Here is a 25,330-nt window from a genome sequence, read left to right as displayed (position 1 = left end):
AGCAGATAACCTGTGATATGAACCAAGAGACATCAATCATACAATATGCTTCAATGAAGATATGGAGAAAAGGTTATCAAAATAATCAAAAGATGTTTCAATTCATGCTACATTGAAGAAGAATAAAGTTTGATTGTTGTAAATTTTGGGTGGGTTATAATTTAGAGTAATTTAGAGTTATTGTATTTTAAGACTTTTTATTTAATTTCGGTTACATTTACATAATGGCTAATTATGGCCATAAAGTGTGAATGTTACCACTTTTGGAATGCCTTCAATAGTTTCATTTTGAGGCTATATAAAGCCATGTTTGTTGTATTTGTAAGGAAGACTTAGAAGATATATCAAAAGAAGCATTTGTGCTTTTCTTTAGCCAATGGCTAAGTTTCTTTGCAATTCTATGTAGTTTAGATTGCATGTAGAATCATTCAAGCTCGACATGATCAATCTTGCTTGTGGAGTGATTCGAATCTCAATCAAGTGTTCTTGTCTTGAGATATTTGATCAACTAGAATCATTGAAGCTAGACATGATCGATCTTGCTTCTGGAGTGATTCGAATCTCAAACAAAGTGTTCTTGGCTTGAGATATTCGATCGACAAGGTAATCTGAATCTTATTCCCCTTGTATTGATTCCTTATCATATCAACCTGCTTTTGCTATCACCAATCAAACCGACTATTTCTTCCGTCCAATCTTGATCAACTCTATGTAATGCTGTGACTTTTCCAACCACCTTTGTCAACATATTCATATGATCATTAGCAATTCCAATTTTAAATAAACGATTGTCCCTTCAATAACAAGTTCTCTAACAAAATGAAATAAGACACGATTATGCTTGGTTCAAGCATGATGAACTTTGTTCTTCGACAAACAAACATCACTCTAGCTATCACAAAACATCTTTATGTGTTCCTGAGAAATATCCAAGTCATTAACCAAATAATGCATCCAAATGTTTTTTTGAAGGCTTCAGTGACCATCATATATCCTTCGGTGGTAAACAATAAAATAGTAGTCTGTGATATTGAAAGCCAATAAACAGGTCCACTAGCCATAGTGAACAAATAACCGGTAGTGGATCGACACTTATTAATCTCAACAAGTCTCTTGGAAACAATTGACATGTCATCAAATATAAAAGATCAAATTGATGAACAAGCCATTAACGTGCGGTCTTCAAAATATCTATCTTGTTACCGTCGAATCAAATAAAATTTAAAACATAAAAATGTAATATTTTAAATAAATATACTAGAAGTGAAAAATTAACAACACGGAAATCAATTTAATAATTAACACCATTGTTATAAAAAAAACCATAAACAAAAACTAAACATTGAATCAACCCATTACTTTTGAAAACATTGAAAACACAATTTAGAAGCTGGCAAGAAAAATGCCAATTGTGAACCTAAGAACTTATTACCCAACAATTTTCAAACAATTCTGTTTATTGTTTTCTTCTAACAATAAAAAGTTAATTTTAGGGTTTATAGCAAAGCAAGACCTTAATTTTAACCTTAATTTTAATTGAGAAGCAAATTCTATATAAAAAAAATGGAAGTTTAGAGAACGTATAGAAGATATGATGTCAAATAAATCTAATTTGTTTTCGAGAGTGTGTACTCTCATATTCTTTGGATTGCACTTCATAGTCTACGAAATCGATGCTAAAAAAGTGGTTGAAGTCGATGTAGACGACACCATTCGAGAAGTGGAATTGACGGACAAAATTGTAAAGCATCCAAAAGGAATATCCATTTCTTCATCTAGATCAAGCCAAAGAACATTATTTCACTGGACGCCTTCTCCACCCCTGGTCTTTGGAATGTTATCGAAAGGCGTACCCATTCCTCCGTCTGGGCCGAGTCAAAGGACGTCAGACTATCCACCTCCTCCACCGCGTGCATCATCTGTCATTTTAAACAAACAATCTAAGATCAATTTTGGAATGTTATCGAAAGGTGTACCATTCTTTCGTCTGGGCCGAGTCAAAGAACGTCAGACTATCCACCTCCTCCACTGCGTGCATCATCTGTCATTTTAAGCAAACAATCTAAGATCAATTTTGGAATATTACCAAAAGGTGTACCCATTCCTCCGTCTGGGCCGAGTCAAAGGACGTCAGACTATCCACCTCCTCCACTGCAAGTTCTTTGGCTTAAAATCAACTTTGGAATGTTACCGAAAATTTGTACCCATTCCTCCGTTTGGGCCGAGCCGAAGAACATCCGACCATCCTTCTCCTACACCACATACTCATGTACCCAAATGTTCATCCCAATTTTAAGGTTATATTAGTGGCCTTCATTAAAAGTAACTAGGAGTATAATACAAATTCAATAATAATAATAAAAAATTAATGGGGAAGGTTATAATTGGCCAGGTTTGAATTTCCTATTTCATATATCTACTTTCATTACCTTCTTCAAGAATAATTTAGTTAAATTTACAAACTAAATATAAGAAAATATGCCTTACCACTTTATTAAAAAATGAAGAGCATGATTTTTTTCTGTCTTAACTTCCACATTAGAAACGATTTCTGGAGATTATTAGTGAGTGAGTTTATTTTGTGCCGTGAGCAGTCTGTGACTCTGCAAGTCTTGTGTCGAAAGAGCCTTTTTGATATTACTTAGGTATTGCCAACACTATGGGCGATTTCCAAATCGTTAGAGGAATCAAGAAATTCAACAACAACAACTAAAACACGTGGGCAACATGCATGATGTCCTATTTACAAAGATGTGATTTATGGGAGATTGTTGGCGGGAGAAAAACTACGCCGCCAGAGGAGGATCCTAACGGCGCCTTGCACAAATGGAGAATCAAAGCAGGAAAAGTAATGTTTTCCTTGAAGACCACAATCGAAGAAGAGATGTTAGATCATATTTGGGATGACAAGACACCGAAAGAAGCATGTTACACGTTCGTGATGTTGTTCCCAAAGAAGAACGATACGAGGCTACAACTACTGGAGAACGAGCTATTAGCAATTTCACAGCGTGACATGAAGATTGCTCAGTATTTCCACAAAGTGAACTCGATCTGCCGAAAGATTACTGAAATAGACCCAAAGTCTGCAATTGGAGAAGATCGAATGAAGAGGATCATCATCCATGGATTGCGGTTAGAATATAGATGCTTCATTATTGCTGTTTCAGGATGACCCATTCAACCATCATTTGTACAGTTTGAAAATTTGTTAGCGAGCCCATGGCTAAACAAACGGGAGACATCACATTGAAGGGTGAAGAAGAAGCACCCTACACAAGTGAAAGTCAATTCAATATAAGCCATCTACTAAACGTGGATACAAAAAATGTGACAAAAGAAAAAGTCATCAAGGAATTGCACAGCCATAGAGAGCTCAGAAGAATGACAACAATAGTTCGAAAGAGATTTGAAGGTATTTTCTACAATTGCGGGTAGAAGGGCCCCATGTTCAGAGATTGTTGGTCCAAGAAAAAAATTTGTGGAAAGCAATGTGGCATCCTCCAACATGGAGATGGAAGAGGAAGGTACTACATGTCCTACAGTGCATAAGAGTGCAACTCTAGGTCTACAGTGGAGTGACCTATAGTTAATGTATGGAAATTGATTAATTAAAGAGTTTAATTAATTAATTTTGTATCATTGGAGCTTATAATATGTAGGTCCATAAGGTCTCCTTGCTAGCTCATAGTAACACGCTAAAAGGTTCAATTTATTTGAAAGAAAATTTGAAGTGTTCAAATTGATATTTAATATAGTAGATATATTAAATATAAAGGAGAAAATAAATGTAATTTGAAATGTCAAATTAGTATTAATATATTAGATATATTAAATAAATAGAGAAAATATATTTAATTAGAAGGGTTCAAATTAATACTTAATATATTAGGCATGTTAAATATAAATGGAGAAAAATATATTAATTTGACAATTTGAATGGTCAACTTAATATTTAATATATTAGATATATTAATGGAAAAACATATTTATTGTATTCGATACTATATTAATGGAAAAACATATTTATTGTATTAGATACAATTAAATATTAAATCAATTAATGTATTTTGATATATTAAATAAAAATATACTTGAAATTTGAATGAGATTCAAATTAATTAAGTGTATATTAAGATATCTTATAATATCTCAATATGATTTGTATGAGGTAAGATATCTTAATATATTAAATATGCAAATATATCATTTGGCAAATATTCTCATGGAGTCCCTATAAATAGGACCCTCGGGTTGAGCCAAAGACACACAATCTCTCCCACTTTCTCTGGAGAATGAAATTACATCTCCAGAGAATTCTCGAAACAATTTTGTTTATGATCGTTGGGGACGATGGGAGATCATATTGATTATGAGAATGACCGGATCGTTGATGCAGGATGCTCAAACCATATGACTGGCGATCAGAGAAAATTGCAAGACAAGAAAGAGTACAAACGAAGTCGTAAGGAAAGCACAACAAATAACACAGTTGTCAATTGCTAAAATCGGTAATACGACAATCATGCCTGGCAATAAATCTAATACAGTGTTACATAATGTTTATCATGTTCCGGGTATAAAGAAAAACTTGTTGTCAGTGACACAACTAACAACATCAGGAAACTACGTCTTGTTTGGGCAAGAAGATGTGAAAGTCATTAAAGATGTTAAGATAATAGGAAAGCTGACAATAGAAGGGCGAAGAGTGGAGTCCGTTTACGTTCTATCTGTAGAATCTGCCTATGTTGACAACACCCGAAAGAATGAAACAACAGATCTATGGCATGCAAGATTGGGACATGTTGGCTACCACAAGTTGAAGCTGATTATGGAGAAATTCATGCTCAAAGGTCTAGCTCAACTTGAAGTCAAAGCAGACGTTGTTTGCGCTGGATGTGAATATGGTAAAACTCATCAATTACCATACAAAGAGCCAAAATTCAAAGCAACGAAACCATTAGAGTTAATTCACTCTGATCTGTTCGGTCCAGTCAAAGAAGCTCGATAAGTGGAATGTGGTATATGGTGACGTTCATTGACGACTACTCAAGATATCGGTGGATTTTCTTTAAGAACGAAAAGTCTGACACGTTTTTAAAATTTCAAGAATTCAAGATGATGATCGAAGGAGAAGTAGGAGTGAAGATTTGTTGCTTACATTCAGACAATGGCGGAGAATACACGTCAGATGAGTTTGATCAATATTTACACGAGTGTGGGATACGACGTCAGTTTACATGTGCCAACACGCCACGACCAGATGGTGTAGCCGAAAGAAAGAATCGGCAACTTGCAGAAATTTGTCGAAGCATGTTACACGCAAAGAATGTTCTACGATAATTTTGAGTTGAAGCTATGCAAACTGTTGTCCATGTGATCAACAAGCTTCCCCAACCAAGGCTAGGATTTGTCTCACCATTTGAGATACTATGGGACATGAAGCCTACAATCAGCTACTTCCAAGTATTTGGTTGTGTTTGCTATGTATTTGTGCCTGACCACCTACGTAGCAAGTTTGATAAGAAAGCAGTCAAGTGTATATTTGTTAGATATGACAATCAAAGGAAAGGTTGGAAGTGATGTGATCCAACAAGTGAATAATACTATACATCAAGAGATGTAGTTTTTGATGAAGCATCTTCATGGTGATTCTCAAAGAAGAAAGTCTAACCAGATTCAAACAACGTCGAAGAAATTCTACAACAGAAGGTGGGGAGCAAACTATGCACACTCAACCAAATATTGATGCGCATAAAGACCCAAGCGACATTGATGTTGATGACCAAGAAGTGTCTCAATCAAACAAATTTGATGAAAAGGAAACGACACATCAACAACTTAGGCGATAAAAAGAAATCCAAAAGCCAAATCTTGAGTATGCCAATGCAGCTATTGTAGAAGACGAAATCAATGAACCAGAGACATATGAAGAAGCATCACAAAACTCGGTTTGGCAGAAAGCGTTGGAGGAAGACATTATAGCCCTGGAGAAGAATCAAACTTGAGAACTAGTGCCAAGACTAGGAGATGTCAAACTCATCTCTTGCAAGTGGATCTACAAAATAAAGCGTCGACCAGATGAATCAATCGAGAGATATAAGGCACGAATCGTAGCTCGAGGGTTTTCTCAACAATATGGACTAGACTATGATGAAACATTCAATCTAGTGGTAAAGATCACTACCGTACTCGCGACAAGTAAAGATTAGAAACTGTGGCAAACGGATGTGAGTAATGCATCTTGCATGGAGCATTAGACAGGGAGATTTATATGAACCAACCAAAGAGATTTGAGAATACAGCTAATCCTAATCACGTATGTAGGCTTAAAAAAAGCTCTTTGTGGACTGAAGCAAACACCAAGAGTTTGGTATAGTAAAATTGCTGAATTTCTTACCCAAAGTGGTTATTCAGTTGAGCATGCAGATTCAAGCGTGTTCATCAAAGAAAGAGAAGGAAAATTAGCAATTGTGTTGGTCTATGTGGACGATTTGATTATCACCGGGGTCGAGGAAAGTGAAATTTATCAAACAAGAGAAAATTTATCAGTGCGCTTAAGATGAAAGAGCTAGGAGAGCTTAAACACTTCTTGAGCTTAGAAGTTGATTGCACAGATGAAGGATTGTTTCTCTGCCAAAAAAAGTATACAAGAGATATGCTTCAGAAGTTTAACATGTTAGAGTGCAAGCAAGTTTTAACATCGATAGAGACGAATGCCAAGATTTGTGCACATGGAGGTGTTACTATAACACGTGCAGAAGCAATTTGGATCTGAGGCACTCAAGTACATTAATTATAGTAAATTAGAAAGCATGTTCAAAAGCATTAAAACTCAATGAGTTTGAATACTAACCTTTTGTAGTTCAAATTTCTTTTTTCTCACGACCTAGCTTCGAACGACCACTAGTGTCTTCCCTACTATTATCCGACCTTAGAGCGAGATTGTTGAACCCGGTAAGTGACTAAACTTGATAGGAATTTAGTACATGTAAAGAGAGTGTTGAGAGATTTTCTCAAAATTTTTCAAGAAGAATTTTCATGTACCTTGATCACTCTATTTATAGAGTCATATTTGCATGTTCATGCAAATTTGAGATTACCAAATTTTGACATTCACAATTCCGCTCAAATTATGTGACAAGCATGCAAGTTTGAGCTAAACAAATTTTGACACTCAAATTTATGGGGTTTATTTGGCAAATATGCATGTTTGGTTAAATCAAATTTTGACACTCAAAATTTCACTCAAGTTTGTGGGATTGTGTGGCAAACATGCAAGCTTGGTTAAACCATATATTGACACTCAATATTCCACCGACTCAAACATGAATTTTTCCATTAGATGAAGTCAATATTTTGACTTTCTTTATTTTAATTCAACAATTAATTTAAATAATTAATTTCAAATTAAATTAACATTAAAGGATTAATTAAACAATTTAATTAATATTTAACATTAAATCAAATGCAAATCCCAATCAATTCTAACAATTAAAATATGCCAGCCTTATTTAAATATCTCCAATTCTCTCTTTTTGTTTAATTCATAATTAAAACAAAATGCGGTTAAATATATCTTATATATTTAGCGTATATTCCCTAATTTGAATTCGAACACTTTGAACTCACTCGTCACACTGTTCTAAGGTTTAGTTCGATATGAACTAGCATGGGGACTTAATGGACCTACAGATCATGGGCTCCAACGATTCGAGATTAACGGACTAAACTCATTAACCTTGTTAACCAACATTTGTTATCTACTAGGACGCTCCACTATAGCCTAGTAGTTGCACTCCTCTCACTATAGATATATTTTTGTCCATTTGATATAACCATGATTAGTAAGTCAATCCTTTACAGGTTGTTCGTAACTAGAGCTGGGTCAATTTACCGTTTTACCCCTAACTTACTTCTTGTTCCTCAAGTCCCACTAATCCTCTACTGAACGATTGTTTTGTGATCGAACCACCAAACCGAATCCCTCTTGGGCCAATGAGAGTGTGGGGCGCCTTGTTCAAGACCTGAAGTCAGTACTTAAGGGAACAACCTCTCTACTATCCCTAAAAGCGGGTAGGAGTGAATTCAATCTTAACACCCTATGTCCCTAGTTATTCACCTAGTCTTACCCCTGAAATGGGAGGCTTATTTAGTCAGCGAACTCGGGCCACTCTAACCCATGCAAATCTAAGGATAATTCCGAATAAACAAGAGTTTATAGTGAACTCAGGATTAAGATCGAGTTACTTAGGTCATCGAATGAAAAAATCAGTCTCAACAGTAAACAACATTATAAAGTGAGAGTGGTTTTCTTCATGGTTCTATCTTATGCAATACTCATTGCTTAGGACGCCCCCACTCACATGTCTCCACGTGTACAATTTAGTGATCACAATGTTTATATCATATACAAAAGTGGACCGCATCCATAGTGTCCTCAAAATGAGGTACTCGGTCTTATCCCTATACTATAGATCATTTTGACTATATACTTGAACTTGATCCACTCTTTTGTCTCTATATGTAGTTCAAGTAATCATACTATAGCTAGAGTGCTATTAGCTTATTGGATTTAGATTAATGATCGTAAAATTCACTTTATTTAATAACAATCTTTACTGAATAATCATCAATAATAACTTTATTTAAAACAGAATATGTTTTTGTTTAAAAATTATGAGTTTTAGGACATAAAGCCAACAAACTCCCACTTGTACTAAAACTCTAATGGGGTTTATTAATGTTGAGTAGAGAGAAAGATATAAATACAATGAACTAGGGCATCGCATACCCATGCATTTTCTCCCACTTGCCCTAGATTACATAAGTCTTAGTCCTAGACTCACTATGTGCCCTTCAAACACTTTAGCAGCGAGGGGCTTTGTAAATGGATCAACAATGTTGTGCCCTGAAGCTATCTGTGTGACGATCACATCTTCTTATTGCACAATCTCCCTTATGAGATGATATTTGCGCTCAATATATTTTCCTCGCTTATGGCTTGTTGGTTCTTTGGAATTTGCAACTGCTCCACTGTTATCACAATAAAGAGTTATAGGCAGATGCATATTTGGAACGACTTTCAAATCAAGAACTTCCTAAGCCATACTGATTCTTTCGCTGCTTCACAAGCAGCAACATACTCAGCCTCCATGGTGGAATCAACAATGCAACCTTGATTTATATTTTTCCATATTATTTCTCCTCCGTTCAGAGTGAAAACAGATCCCGATGTCGATTTCCTCGAATCTATATCGGTTTGAAAATCTAAATCAGTGTACTCTATAAGGATTAGATCCTTAGTGTCGTACTTTAGCATATAGTCCCTCGTTCTCCTAAGATACTTGAGGATATTTTTAACGACAGTCCAATGAGCATGTCCCGGATTGGACTGATATCTGCTACAATTCCTGCAGCATAGTGGGTAGTCTTATCTACCTAACTTTAACTTGGCCTGATATTTATTATGCAGTTGGGGTCATGAGTCGGTACATGCAAAGTCCAAAGAAGCCTCATTTGGCTCGATGGATCTTGATATATGTCAAAGGTACAATTGACTATGTTCTTCTGTACAAAAGAAGCAAAGACTGCAAGTTAGTTGGATATTGTGATGTTGACTATGCAGGAGACCATGATACTCGGAGATCAACCACTGGGCATGTGTTCAAGTTTGGTTTGGGAACAATTGATTGGTGTACCAAAAGACAACCAACAGTATCATTGTCAACTACTGAAGTAGAGTATAGAGCAGCAACTGGAGCAGCTCAGGAAAGTACATGGCTGAACCTCTTGATGAGAGATTTGCACCAAAAAATAGACCATCTAATATCACTTTATTGCGACAATCAATCTGCGATTCGCCTAGTAGAAAATCCAGTGTTGCATGCTAGAACAAAGCATGTGGAGGTACACTAACATCTCATTAGAGAGAAAGTCTTGAAGGAAGAAGTCGAGATGCGACAGATCAAGACAGGTGACCAAGTAGCAGACTAGTTTACAAAAGGGCTTAATACGGGCAAACATGAGAGCTTTCGCTGTCAGCTCAACATGGTGCAACGAATGAAGACAAGTGTTGAGGGGCAGTGTTAAAATATCATCACTAGCCCAATAATTGTAGGAGCTCATATATATATATTTATTTTAGAAAAATGATTTAGGTAGGTTAGGAGTAAAGATAATATCTAAAATGATTCAGCTATTTTAGGAATAAATATACAAAATATTTTTTTTAGAGATATTTTAGGAAAAAGGTTGAGATATTTCAGGAATAAATTGTGTGACCTCCATTCTAAATACCCTCCACCCTACCTAGGTTTTCATCCCAAAAAATATAAAACAAGAGTATCTACAAAGTGCGTTGTAATCTCTTTTCAATTTGTGTTAATAAAAAGTTCAAATGTTTTTCACATAGAATTTTGTTCAACAATATTATTTATTAACTCAATGTCGAAAACTCACCTAGGTTGAATTGGACTTAGAGAAGCAGATCTAAGCTAATTCCGAGGATAATTTGTACTCGACGTAGTACAACAAATTAATAACTTCACTAATAGCTTGATTAGATGAGTGGTTTGATGCATGAACAACATGTGCGTTGTGCCATGGGGGGATCTATCCGTTTAGCATATCACAGCATGGCCTTAGATAGTTTTTTCGTTCGGGCAAGATTGGATGTGTAGTACTTGTATGCACAAAGCCCATGTATGTGAGAATGGACCCATTAGGTGGGCTAAGACAATGTAACGCAAGAACAAAAAAAACAAATAAAAAAAAAGAAAAAAAAATGGGGGGCTAAGTCAATTAAGGGGCAAAAATGTCATTTTGCCCCTCCAGCCATAATAGGGGTCCAAGGAGAACCCCGTCAGATCCCCTGCAAAAGAAAGAAGGAGATAGAGAGAAACTGGAGAGAAGTCAGCCGGGAAGATTAACGGACCACCGCCGGAATCCATCCTTAGACGAGACTCGTACAAGGATTTAGAGGCTAGCAAGGTCGATGCTCCGTCAGGACCCAAGAACATTTCGCGAGGTAAGGTTTCTGAACGAAATTTCTCAGATCTGAGTCTTTCCTACGTGAATCGATCCTAAAATGCTGAAATCTTCACCTAGGAACAACTCACGCACGGTCTGTGAAGAAGTTTGGCCGAGACCTCAACCCAAAGGTAGAGGTCCGAGAGTCGTCCGAGAACGGTGAGCGAACTTCCGACGTTCTTAACTCATTCAGTAGTCAAACAAAAAATTATAAATAAAATACTAGGACGTAGCACGTAACACGATCTAGAACTTTGCCAAAGGAATCATATCGATCCGATCTACGGATCGAAAGATATGAAAATCAGAAAACGGTCTGTGTTTCAGTTTTCAGAGGACAGAGAAGAAAGAAGAAAGAAAGAAAGAAAAAAAAGGGGCGGCCGGCGAGCGGCAGAGGGCGGCGACAGGCGCCGGACACGCGTCGACCATCGGCTAGAGCAACGCAGCTCTAGCAAGGCGTCGACACGTGTCGCCTGCAAGACGAGCCGAACCGCAAACGCGAGCCGATTGGACCGGCCGACCCACAACTATGCGGAAGCGGACGCGCATGGCAGACGCACGTGCAGCCTGCGACTGGCGCCTTCCTGCACGTGTGACCACGCACTACTAGCGCGCTGCTGGTGCGTAAGCGTGCATGGAATGGCCAATTTGGCCTGGTTGTTTTCTGTTTGCCTGATTTTTGTCCCGGTTCCAGTTCTAATACTATTCTTACGTTTATAGGGACCTAATTTAAAGAAATCAGTATTTTTGGACACCTCACGGGCAAAGAAACGCTAGCAAAAAGGGCATGCGTCAACCAGGTAAGTCACCACCCGGTATTTAGGAAGAAATACTTGTAGGATTTGCTTGGATTGCATGCATGTTAGTAGTTTTGCTTCAAGTTAGCTCTCCATGTAAATTATTAGTCAGATTAATTGTTATAATTGTATTGGGTGAATTACATGAGTGTTGCTGTATGCTTTATGCTTCCGCCGTATGTATGCATGCGTTTAATTTATGTTAGAATTGTGTATGCCGTGTTCCGGGTGCTTGATGGACGAATTTGCCCCATTAAGCGTGAACTTCGTGCTCTGGGTGCTTGATGGAGGTCATCGCCCCGTTGAGCCGGTATGCCTAGTTTGCATGAATTACATACTATGATGTTAGAAGAAGGTTGCATGCACACTCTGTTAATTGCTAGGGCCCATTTCTATGATAGGCTTAGGGGATTACTGTTAGTAGCGATATGTCGCTCTAGCAAGACTTAATTTTCCCTTAGGAACTTAGTGGTTTACCACGACAACAAGGTATCTCGGAGTGTTCATGGATTGCTAGCGTGAGAACGGTATCTATAGCTTTGTGGGAGGACCAAGGGTCCCTGATCAGTCCTTACTACTCTTAGCCATTTCGCATGGGAAATGTATCCCCACGTCGTGCAGCCCATTAGCAGCATGGGAACGGGTTGGGTCGCACCCCCCATAGGGTGACTATATGAGCGTAGGGGTATCCAGCACACCCTTAGGCTAGGTACCATGTAGTCCTAGATAGCCATGTAGAGGTAGTGCCTCATAGAGAGATACCGACCATATAAGCTTGGCGTAAGAAACCTCTAGGCGTTTAATGAATGGACGATGAACCAGTGAAACCCAAGGGGCAAGCCTCAAGAGACTAAGATTAAAACCAGATGTCCTAGAACCGAATTAGGAAACCGTGGGAACCTATTAAATTAGGATGCGAAGAGAGCGTACAAGTAGGTGGCTTACTGAGTATAATTTTTATACTCATCCTTGCTATGTTTTCCTTTTTTTTCAGGAGCGTGAGGCATCGCTCAAGGGCGGGCGTGATGGAGGCGGGGATTGTCATAGAGGAATGGGTTGTCTCGGGGCGTCAGTCCAGTCCTTATTTTGTATTTGCATTCTTTCAAAATTTATTTTGTTTTGTCTATTTGTTGTCCAAAAAATTTATTGGAATTTAAGGATTTTCTCTACTTCATATTTAAAACACTTCATGCATTCGTATCTTGTCGCTAGTCATGATCCGCAATAAAATATTGGGTCGTGACAAATTTAGTATCAGAGCAGCCAGGTTATAGGTCCTGTAGACATTTAGGATAGAGAGTCGTGTCCTCTGTGACTTCGCTCGTCAATCACATGCCGCTCACAACCAGACGTTCTCACGCGACGGAAACATAGAGACAAAGGTTAAGCTAGTACTTATAGAGTATACCATGACCAACTATGGCATTATAATCGCACATTCTGTAGGAGATGTGTCAAGAATGAATTGTAACCATAGTTCTTTTTTCTATTGTGGTAGATAATGGCACCAAAGAGACGAGAACCATATGTAGGGCCCGGACCCAGAAGGGGAAGAAGAGAGAAAGTTCAGGATACCTCGGTTCCAACACCTAAAGAGGAACAACCTGAATTGTTGGAGGAGGTTGGGGATACGCCCCAAACTAGCGAGGGGACATAACCACAGCCATCAAGAACAAAGAGACACCGAAGAAGGCCAAGGCCCGAGGACTGCTTGATACACCCCCTACTGCTCCCTTCTCTGAGGAGGTCCCATCGGGTCCAACCCCGTGTACAGCAGTCCTGCTAAACCAGCCACTAGCCATGCCCTCAGTTGAGATGTTTCAGACGTTCATGATGACGTCGATGGAAAATCAGGCTCTGACGAACCAGATGATTCAAACCATGATGTCTAATCAGTGAACAGGGCAAGGGGGCAAGGATTCAAGGACTATGACTGTGGAGTCCCGCTACTTAAGAGATTTCTAGAGGCATAAACTGCCTTCCTTTGACGGAGGTAAGGTGGATCCCATTGTCGCCGAGAACTGGCTAGAGGCCATAGAAATGGCCTTCCATTTTATGAACTGCCCGCCAAAGTATGAGGTCCATTGTGGGACGTATATGCTGAAAGGAGAGGCGCACTTCTGGAGGAAGGATGCTCAGAAGAACATTACATCACAAGGAGAGTTTATTATGTGGTGCCAGTTTAAAAATGCGTACCTCCACAAATACTACCCAATCACTGCCAGAGTGAAAATGCAGGCAGCATTCCGCGCACTGAAATAGGGGAGACAGATTAGTGGAGGAATATGACTTGGAGTTTAATAGGTTGGCAAGGTCTTCTGCAGCCTATGTTAGTTCTGAGGAGTTGAAGGGCGAGCAATTTATCGCTGGCCTGAGGGAGGAACTAAGGGGGAATGTTCCATCCCAGTCATCCTTCGTCTATACGAAAGCCCTTCAAGTGGTGACCCTGCTCGACTCGCCCCGCACCGACAAGCTGCAGTTGGGAATAGCTCAACCATCCCACACTGCAGCCTAGGGAAGGGTGACAGACCCTAGCCACCCCAGAACTGGTAGACTGCCCCCTGGCCGCACTGATAAACGAAGAAGGGCCCCGATACGGAACAGGACCCTTTGTCCTAATTGTTAGCGTCCTCACACGGGGGAATACAGAGCAGGAACAGGTGCCTGTTATAGATGCGGTAAGGTAGGAAACTTTGCAGTAGATTGCCCTCAGAGGAATGATCAGCGTGTCAACTGACCTGCAGTACAACATCAGAGGGGCCAAGCTGCTCAATAATAGCGGGGGCGAGCTATAGCCCATGCAACAACAACCAGGCAAGTTGACCAGCCTGACGCAGTTGTTACAAGTACGCTACCCGTATTTGGTCATCTTGCTTTATTATTGTTTGATTTGGGTTCGACACATTCATTCGTATCTGAAGAGTTTGTAGAGCTAGCACATCTAGAGAAAGAACTATTAGAAATTACCCTATCAGTGTCCACCCCTGCTCACGAGCTGTTGCTAACTGCCCATAGGGTTAAGGGAGGTGGTGTAACAATATCAGGACGTGTCATCGAAGCTACACTGATAGTGTTAAACATGCAAGACTTCGATGTCATCTTAGGTATGGATTGGCTAGGTGAGAATCGCGTTTTGATAGATTGTAAGACTCGAGTAGTAACTCTCAGGCTCCCATCAAGGGACAACTTTACCTACAAAGGAGCCAGTTCCAAGGGTGTCCCAAGCGTCATAACATCGTTAAGGGCTAGGAAGCTGATTCGTAGTGGCACAAGTGCATTCCTAGCTAGCGTGACCTTAGACAATAGTAACAAATCGTCAGGGAGTTCGTAGATGTCTTTCTGGAGGATCTGCCAGGTTTGCCCCCAGCTAGGGAAGTCGATTTTGGGATCAATTTAGAACCAGGAACTGTGCCGATCTCCAAGGCACCTTACAGGATGGCACCTGCAGAACTTAGGGAATTGAAGGAACAGTTACAGAAGCTGTTGGATAAGGGTTTCATCCGGCCCAGTGTATCACCCTGGGGAGCCCCGGTTATGTTTGTCAAAAAGAAGGACGGGTTCATGCGGTTGTGTATTGATTACAGAGAATTAAACAAGGTCACTATAAAGAATAGGTATCCTCTCCGAGAATTGACAACCTGTTTGATCAGCTACAGGGAGCAGCAGTCTTCTCCAAAATTGACCTAAGGTCGGGGTATCATCAGTTGAGGGTCAGAGAAGGGGATATATCCAAGACAACTTTCAAAAGTCGTTATGAACATTACGAGTTTCTCGTTATGTTCTTTGGCCTTACCAATGCACTAGCAGTATTCATGGAACTAATGAACAGGGTGTTTAAGGAATTCTTAGACATCTTTGTCATAGTGTTCATCGACGACATTCTGGTATACTCTAAGTCAGAGGCAGATCATGAAATACAACTAAGAAAAGTCTTGACAATACTGAGAGCCCAGCAGTTGTATGCCAAGTTCTCTAAGTGTGAGTTTTGGTTGTCTGAAATTGCATTTCTGTGTCATGTGGTGTCAAGCAAGGGGATTACGGTGGACCCAGCTAAGATAGAAGCAGTGATGAGGTGGCCACAGCCGACCACAGTCACAGAGGTGAGGAGTTTTCTGGGGCTAGCTGGATATTACAGAAGATTCGTTTAGGATTTCTTCAAAATTTCCTCAGCGCTAACCTAGCTAACCAAGAAGGGCAAGCCCTTTGCTTGGACTCTAGCTTGTGAACAGAGTTTCCAAGAACTCAAGAAGAGGTTGGTAACCGCACCAGTCCTTATAGTTCCAGACGGGTCAGGTAATCTCGCGGTGTACAGTGATGCATCAAGGAAAGGTTTGGGATGTGTGCTCATGCAGAATGGTAAGGTGATAGCGTATGCTTCTCGACAACTGAAGGAATATGAACGAAACTACCCAACGCATGACCTCGAGTTAGCAGCGGTAGTATTTTCTCTAAAAACGTGGCGACATTACCTGTATGGGAAAAAAGTACAAGTCTTCACCGATCATAAGAGCCTCAAGTACTTATTCACGCAGAAGGAGCTCAATATGCGACAAAGACGATGGTTGGAACTGGTAAAGGATTATGACATAGAGATCCTATACCATCCAGGCAAAGCCAACGTGGTAGCTGATGCATTGAGCAGGAAGGCCGTGCATACTTCTGCGATGATCACCACATAGGAAAGACTACAAGATGTGATGAAGAGGGCTGGGATAGACGTGGTGGTTAAAGGTGGTAATGTTCAGATAGCACAGTTAATCATACAGCCCACCCTACGAAAGAAAATTATCGACGCTCAGAGGTCTGACGAACACCTCAGTAAAGTGTGCAGTCAGACTGAGACAAAGAGGCCAGTAAGGTATTCTATCTCCTCAGACGGGGGTCTGCTATGGCAAAACCGCCTGTGCGTTCCTCGAGACGAGGGAATCTTAAAAGATATTATGACCAAAGCCCACGATACATCTTATGTGTTCCACCCTGGAAGTACGAAGATGTATCAGGTCTGAAAAGACATTATTGGTGGTCCGGAATGAAGAGAAACATAGTAGATTTGTAAGCTGTTGCTTGACCTACCAGCAGGTGAAGGCCCCGAGCTGGGAAATGGGAAACAGTCTGTATGGATTTCATCTCGAGTTTGCCAAAGACAAAGCAGGGTTTCAACGTCATCTGGGTAATTATAGATAGACTGACTAAGACGGCTCGCTTCATTCCAGGAAAGTTCACATATCGAGTGGATCGGTGGGCTCAATTATATGTCAAGGAAATAGTACGCCTGCACGGGGTACCAGTGTCCATAGTATCAGACCAGGACACCAGGTTCACCTCTCAGTTCTAGAAGAGTCTTCAGAGGGCACTAGGAATTAGTTGAGGTTCAGTACAGCGTTCCATTCTCAAATGGACGGACAAACCGAAAGGCTGAACCAGGTTTTAGAGGACATGTTGCGAGCCTGCTCCTTAGATTTCTCTAGGTGTTGGGACGAACATCTACCTTTAATGGAGTTTGCCTACAACAATAGTTATCAAGCGGCCATTCAGATGGCCCACTTTGAGGCACTGTATGGGCATAGGTGTCAAACATCGGTGTTTTGGGAAGAGGTAGGCACGCAGCAACTATTGGGACCAGAGTTGGTTCAGGTCACCAACGCAGCGGTGCAGAAAATTAAGAAAAGGATACTCACCGCACAGAGTCGACCGAAAAGCTATGCAGATGTGCGTAGAAGGGACCTCGAATTTGAGGTGGGTGACCACGTGTTCCTGAAGGTAGCCCCTATGAGCTGGGTGTTGAGGTTCAGAAAGAAAGGGAAATTGAGCCCAAGGTTCATAGGCCCCTTCGAGATTCTAGAAAGAGTTGGGGCTGTGGTTTACAGAATTGCCCTACCACCGAACCTTGCCGCTGTGCATAATGTGTTCCACGTATCCATGCTGCAAAAGTATACTCCAGACCCTACTCATGTAATCGAGCATGAGATGCTTCCTCTTCGAGAAGATCTGTCTTACGAGGAGAAGCCTAGCAGAATTTTGGCTCGAGACACTAGGCGGTTGCGTAACAAAGATATTCCCTTGGTAAAGGTCTCATGGGGTAACCATCGTGAGGAAGAGGCAACCTGGGAACGAGAAGAAGATGTGAGGAAAGCTTATCCCGAACTCTTCCAAGAGATAGCTACTTTCAGGGACGAAAGTTCTTAAGGAGGGGAGAATTTGTAACGCAAGAAAAAAAAATGTCATTTTGCCCCTTCAGCCCTAATAGGGGTCCAAGGAGAACCCCGTCAGATCCCCTGCAAAAGAAAGAAGGAGATAGGGAGAAACTGGAGAGAAGTCAGCTGGGAAGATTAATGGACCACCGCCGGAATCCATCCTTGACGAGACTCGTACAAGGATTGAGAGGCTAGCAAGGCCGACGCTCCGTCAGGACCCAAGAACATTTCGCGAGGTAAGGTTTCTGAACGACATTTCTCAAATCTGAGTCTTTCCTACGTGAATCGATCCTAAAATGCTGAAATCTTCACCTAGGAACAACTCACGCACGGTCTGTGAAGAAGTTTGGCCGAGACCTCAACCCAAAGGCAGAGATCCGAGAGTTGTCCGAGAACGGTTAGCGAACTTCCGACGTTCTTAACTCGTTCGGTAGTCAAGCAAAAAATTATAAAAAAGAATACTAGGACGTAGCCCGTAACACGATCTAGAACATTGCCAAAGGAATCATATCGATACGATCTACGGATCGAAAGATATGAAAATCAGAAAAGAGGTTTGTGTTTCAGTTTTTAGAGGACAGAGTAGAAAGAAGAAAAAAAAAATGGGGCGGACGGCGAGCGGCGGAGGGCGGCGACAGGCGCCGGATGTCACAACCTTACTATGAAGAGAGTAGGTTGTGACCCTCATGCCATGACAAGCAAAGGGGCGTCCCTCAAGAGACGCCCATCCGGCCATATGCGGGCCAACGTAGAAGAATGCCATGATGCGATCGAGGAGGACGATGCATCATCCAACACACCACCACGCAAAGTGGGCATTGAAGACATGTTGAGACACAAGCATAACAGAGACATCAGCATAGACATGAAGGACAAGATAGGCTTGTTGAAGGGCCGGGTAGGGCCCCGGGCCTTAACCTCAAAAGTCGAGGTTTCGGAAGGAATTTGGTCATGCGGTTCGGGAGTTAAGTCCGTCCATATGAAATATGAATGCTCGCCAAGTTTGGTGTCAATCGGACATTGGACGGACAATGCACGACACCGTATGACACCTCACGAAAATCATGTCTACTCCTGGTAGAATGAAAATGGCTCAAAATGTACTATAGGGGGTACCATGGTGTTAGCTCTCCACCACCCCTGAGCCCTGTGGCCTAAGTGAGCTACCCTGTGGCACATACGTGTGTCACAGTGTGGGCGAGCGTGCCGAGACGAGTGTCTCCGGGCGACTTCCTTTGAAATGGGTTTTTGAAGGACAGTACCGGACGACACGGGTGTGCCGGTATTGCGCCCTAGCCCGCGTGTCGGAGGTTGCTACATACACCCGCTATCCGGTACGGTATCCGCAAATGACTCGGCATGGGCACGGGAGGGCCTATGCCTCGATAGAACCCGGATGGATGGATGTTCGGGAAGTCCCGATGAGATGAACGACACGTGGGCCCATTCTCGATGGCATGACCGAACGAGTTATGATGAGCGACGACATCCTGAGACTCGGGATGGCGTCAAGACATATGGACCCTGTCGATGGGGATCGAGGTGGCAAGATGAGATGCGACGTTGTATTGAGAGACCTTGGCCCGAGCAGAGGTAAGGTCGAGCCGAATGGGTTGGCCTAGCGTAGAGGCAAGTCGGATGTGTCGCAGATGATTGAACATACACGCACAGGCGGTGTGTGTGGTTGAACAAGCTTGAATTCCGCACAAGCGATGTTTGATTGGCGAAGGCAAACCTCGCCTAAGGTCCGACGAAGCCACAAAGCCGGAGCGAAAAATATAATGGGGCTTAATTCCCCTTAAGGCTGGTCGTGAGCATGTATAGATCACGACGCCGCACGGTCAAGAATGTAGGACCGTGACACCGGACACGCGTTGACCATCGGATGGACCAACGCAGCACCAGCAAGGCGTCGACACGTATCGCCTGCAAGTTGGGCCAACCGCAAATGCGAGCCGACCGGACCGGCCGACCCGCGACTACGCGGAAGCGGGCACGCGTGCAGCCTGCAACTGGCGCCTTCCCGCGTGCGTGACCATGCACTCCAAGCGCGCGTGGAACGGCCAATTTCGCCCAATTGTTTTCTGTTTGCTTGATTTTTGTCTCGGTACCAGTTTTAATATTGTTCTTACGTGAATAGGGACCTAATTTAAAGAAATCAGTATTTTTGGACACCTCACGGGCAAAGAAACGCTAGAAAAAAGGGCACGCGTCAACTTGGTAAGTCACCACCCGGTATTTAGGAAGAAATACTTGTAGGATTCGCTTGGATTGCATGCATGTTAGTAGTTTTGCTTCAGGTTAGCTCTCCATGTAAATTATTAGTCAGATTAATTGTTATAATTGTATTGGGTGAATTACATGAGTGTTGTTGTATGCTTTATGCTTCCGCCGTATGTATGCATGCGTTTAATTTATGTTAGAATTGTGTATGCCGTGTTCCGGGTGCTTGATGGACGAATTTGCCCCATTAAGCGTGAACTTCGTGCTCTGGGTGCTTGATGGAGGTCATCGCCCCGTTGAGCCGGTATGCCTAGTTTGCATGAATTACATACTATGATGTTAGAAGAAGGTTGCATGCACACTCTGTTAATTGCTAGGGCCCATTTCTATGATAGGCTTAGGGGATTACTGTTAGTAGCGATATGTAGCTCCAGCCAGACTTAATTTTCCCCTAGGAACTTAGCGGTTTACCACGGCAAAAAGGTATCTCGGAGTGTTCATACATTGCTAGCGTGAGAACGATATCTGTAGCTTCGTGGGAGGACCAAGGGTCCCTGATTAGTCCTTACTGCTCTTAGCCATTTCGCATGGGAAATGTGTCCCCACGTCGTACAGCCCATTAGCAGCATGGGAACGGGTTGGGTCGCGCCCCCCATAGGGTGACTATATGGGCGTAGGGGTATTCAGCACATACCTAGGCTAGGTACCATGTAGAAGTAGCGCCTCATAGAAAGATACCGACCATATAAGCTTGGCGTAAGGAACCTCTAGGCGTTCAATGAAAGGACGATGAATCGGTGAAACCCAAGGGGCAAGCCTCAAGGGACTAAGATTAGAACCAGATGTCCTAGAACCGAATTAGGAAACCGTGGGAACCTGTTAAATTAGGATGCGAAGAGAGCGTACAAGTAGGTGGCTTACTGAGTATAATTTTTATACTCATTCCTTTTTACCTTTCTTTATCAAGTACCGGTCGAGGTGGAGGAGCGCTCGAGAGCTGTGCGATCACAGAGGGGGTCGTTCTGGAGCATCAATCCCTTTTCGGTCCTTCACAGTCTTTTGTATTTTTCTTCATAATTGTATTTTTCTTCATTTTATATTTGCAATTCCTTTTGTAATAATTTCAAAACAAAACTTCTCTCTGTTGTTTTAATTCAATTGTATTTTTCTTCATTTTATATTTGCAATTCCTTTTGTAATAATTTCAAAACAAAACTTCTCTCTGTTGTTTTAATTCAATTGTATTTTTCTTCATTTTATATTTGCAATTCCTTTTGTAATAATTTCAAAACAAAACTTCTCTCTTGTTTTAATTCAATGGTATTTTTATCTTTTTTACTTTACTTTTCTTTTCTTTTAGTTTTCTTTTTATTTGTTTTCGATTTTGTCTTTTTAGTCACGATTCGGTTTTTCGAAGCCTAAAAAATCCGGTCATGACACACACCCCCTGGATTCGGCTCGTCGGGCTAGCACTCACTAACGAGTTCTTGTTGAATACCATAGAGTGAAATGGTCTGCATAACATCATAACGCACATAAATATCAAAAATCATAAGTCGTAATGTAAGTATCCCGATGCACATGACACACTAATATGCATGAGTTCCACGTAGCATAATCTATGATATAAGACAAACCTCCATTTATCTATAACATAATAAATCGGTGAATTATGCTTTCATAATTCTTGTACGTTCAATAGTATGTAACATAACTTTCATGGCATAGTCTATGGAGATTTATACATCATAGATTTTCGATAACATATAACCCTTATACAACACTACATGATCACAAAATAGAATAGCTTATCAGAGCATAACGTCACATAACATGACATAAGTTACTAAATGGCACNAATCACAAAATAGAATAGCTTATCAGAGCATAACGTCACATAACATGACATAAGTTACTAAATGGCACGCGTCATCATACATACTACAATTCGTCAAACCGAGTCAATAGTAGAACCAATTACTTATTTGGTCTAGGTTGGAGTTACGAATTATTCTTGGTACTAGCTTGAATCTGCTCTTCAATGATCAATCAACTTTAAATCTATAATCTTTGTTTATAAACCATACTTCTTTCAGATGCTACTTAAAATGCGGTACAAAATATATGAGATTGCGATGCTGGAAGAGGATCTAAAGAAGTTCCAAGACTCTAGCATAAACCGTTTTCTAGATCTTTTGAAATGAACAACCTTAGCATTCAAGGGCATGTTGTGGAATTGACCTGCACCCTCATGAGGTGTCCAATTATACAAGGTGCTCAGTATGAAAAGTACCTAAATGCCATTAATTTCTTTCGTGAAGTTTTCTGGTTGCTAAATTTCCATGCATCAAATGAACGATTTGAACGCACAACCCATGCAAGAGCAAATTGATCTCCAAGCTTTTGTTATGTTTTCATGAATTTTAAACGGTATATCTTCAATAATTTCGGAGGAAAGCCTTAGCCCTTAAAGTTCCATCTCGAATACCTCTCATAGCCATAAATCCTGAATTCAAAGGTTGTGTTTGTTGTACCAAAATTCCATAACAAAATGATACGATACCAATTGTTGTAGCAGAAACAGAAATCTACGTAATGCTGGCAACCACCTCTGTCAACATATTGATATGATCATTAGGAGTTCCAATTTTAAATAAATGATTGTCCCTTCATTAACAATTTCTCGAACAAAATGAAATCAGACATGCATATACTTGGTTGAAGCATGATGGACTGGGTTCTTGGACAAACAAACATAACCTCGCTATCAAAAAAAAATATGGAAAACACAATTTAGAAACTAGTAACAAAAATGTCAATTGTGGACCTTAAAACTTATTACCAAACAAATTTCAAACAGTTTTTTTCTAACAATAAAATGTTAATTTTAGGATTTATGGCAAAGGGACCTTAATTTTAATTGAAAAGCAAATTCTATATAAAAAAGGAAGAAATGGAAGTTTAGAGATCATATTTTATAGAAAATATGATGTCTAATGTGTTTTTGAGAGTTTGTACTCTCATTTTCTTTGGAGTGCACTTTATAGTCTACGAAATGGATGCTAAAAAAGTGGTTGAAGTCGATGTAGATGACACCATTCGAGAAGAGGAATTGACGGACCAAATTGTAAAGCATTCAAAAGGAATATCCATTTCTTCATCTAGATCAAGCCAAAGAACATTATTTCACTTGACCCCTCCTCCACCCGTCGTCCTTAGAATGTTACCGAAAGGTGTACCCATTCCTCCATCTGGGCCGAGTAAAAGACATAATCACTACTCACTTCCTCTACCGCATGCTTCATCTATCATTTTAAATAAACAATTTAAGATAAATTTTGGAATGTTGTCGAAAGGCGTACCCATTCCTTTGTTTGGGTCAAGTAGAAGGCATAATGACTACCCACCTCCTCCACCGCATGCTTCATCTGTCATTTTAAAAGGTGTACCCATTCCTCCGCTTGGGCCAAGTCAAAGTATTCAACAAAGTGCCGTGTAATCTCTTTTCGATTTGTGTAACATGCATCAGTGGTCTCCAGATAAAATCAACCCTACCTAGGTTTTCATCCAAAGAAATATAAAACAAGAGTATTCTACAAAGTGCCTTGTATTCTCTTTTCGATTTGTGTTAATAAAGAGTGCGAGTGTTTCTCACATAGAATTTTGTTCAACAATATTATGTATTAACTCAATGTCGAAAACTCACCTAGGTTGAATTGGACTTAGGGAAGAAGATCTAAGCTAGTTTCGAGGATAATTTGTAACTCGACATAGTACAACCAATTAATAACTTCACTACTAGCTTGATTGGATGAATTGTTTGATGCATGGACAACGTGTGTGTTGTGGCCCTGCACGTGTCGTGCCATGGGGGGATCTATCCTTTTAACATATCACAACATGGCCTTAGACAGTTTTTTTAGTCCGGGCAAGATTTGATGTGTAATACTTCTCTTCACATGACCCATGTATGTGAGCATGGACCCACCAGGTGGGCTCACACACCCTCTGGATCTTGCTCGATGGGCTAGCACTCGCTAACGAGCTCATGTTGAACAGCACAGAGAGAAAGGGTCTGCATAACACCACACACATAAATATCGAAAATCATAAGTCGTAATGTAAGTATCCCGATGCACGACACACTAATATGCATGAGTTCCTCATAGCATAATCTACCTCATATACACATGACACACTAAAGGTGGAGAGATTTTTGGAATAAATTGTCTGACCTCTATTTTAAATACCCCTCCACCCTACCTAAGTTTTCATCCTAAGAAATATAAAGCAGTAGTATTCTACAAGGTGTCTTGTAATCTCTTCTCAATTTGTATTAAGAAAGAGTGCGAGTGTTCTCACAGAGAATAGTGTTCAATAATCTGGTATCAGAGCGAGGTTAGTGTAGGTTGTCTGATCTCTTGAAATTCTTAGTATGCTCTATGGTTGCAGCTCTGCCTTAACTTCCATATCAGAAACGATTTCTTGAGATTATTACTGAGTGAGTTTATTTTTTGCCGTGAGTAGTCTGTGACTCTGCAAGTCTTGTGTCGAAAGAGCCTTTTTTGGTATTACTTAGATATTGCCAACACGATGTTCGATTTTTAAATCGTTGGAGGAATCAAGAAACTCAACAACAACAACTAAAACACGCGGGCAACATTCATGATGTCCTATTTACAAGGACGTGATCTATGGGAGATCGTTGGCGGGAGTAAAACTACACCGCCAGAGGAGGATCCTAACAGCGTCTTGTGCAAATGGAGAATCAAAGCAGACAAAGCAATGTTTTCCTTGAAGACCACAATCGAAGAAGAGATGTTAGATCATATTTGGGATGACAAGACACCGAAAGAAGCATGTAACACGTTCGTGATGTTGTTCCCAAAGAAGAATGATACGAGGCTACAACTGCTGGAGATCAGAGAAAATTGCAAGACAAGAAAGAGTACAAAGGAAGTCGTAAGGAAAGCACAACAAATAACATAGTTGTCAATTGCTAAAATCGGTAATACGACAATCATGCCTGGCAATAAATCTAATACAGTGTTACATAATGTGTATCATGTACCAGGTACAAAGAAA

The 25,330-nt window shown here is 40.7% G+C and overlaps 1 long non-coding RNA gene across 1 annotated transcript in view; it reads left to right on the top strand.

Annotated features, from left to right (window-relative positions):
• Positions 1 to 11,188, top strand: part of LOC111435545 — a 34,283-nt gene extending 23,095 nt beyond the window's left edge. Inside the window, exons 2-3 of the long non-coding RNA XR_002709085.1 lie at positions 11,009 to 11,029; positions 11,110 to 11,188. This is a non-coding gene — a long non-coding RNA (uncharacterized LOC111435545). The remainder of the gene's footprint in view (positions 1 to 11,008; positions 11,030 to 11,109) is intronic.
• Positions 11,189 to 25,330: the final 14,142 nt, after the last annotated feature.

Source organism: Cucurbita moschata, unplaced genomic scaffold, assembly GCF_002738365.1.
Source record: "Cucurbita moschata cultivar Rifu unplaced genomic scaffold, Cmos_1.0 Cmo_Scf00049, whole genome shotgun sequence".
Classification (NCBI taxonomy): Eukaryota; Viridiplantae; Streptophyta; class Magnoliopsida; order Cucurbitales; family Cucurbitaceae; genus Cucurbita; species Cucurbita moschata.
The sequence above is the reverse complement of the archived record's forward strand: the minus strand, read 5'-3'. Positions and strand labels throughout refer to the sequence as shown.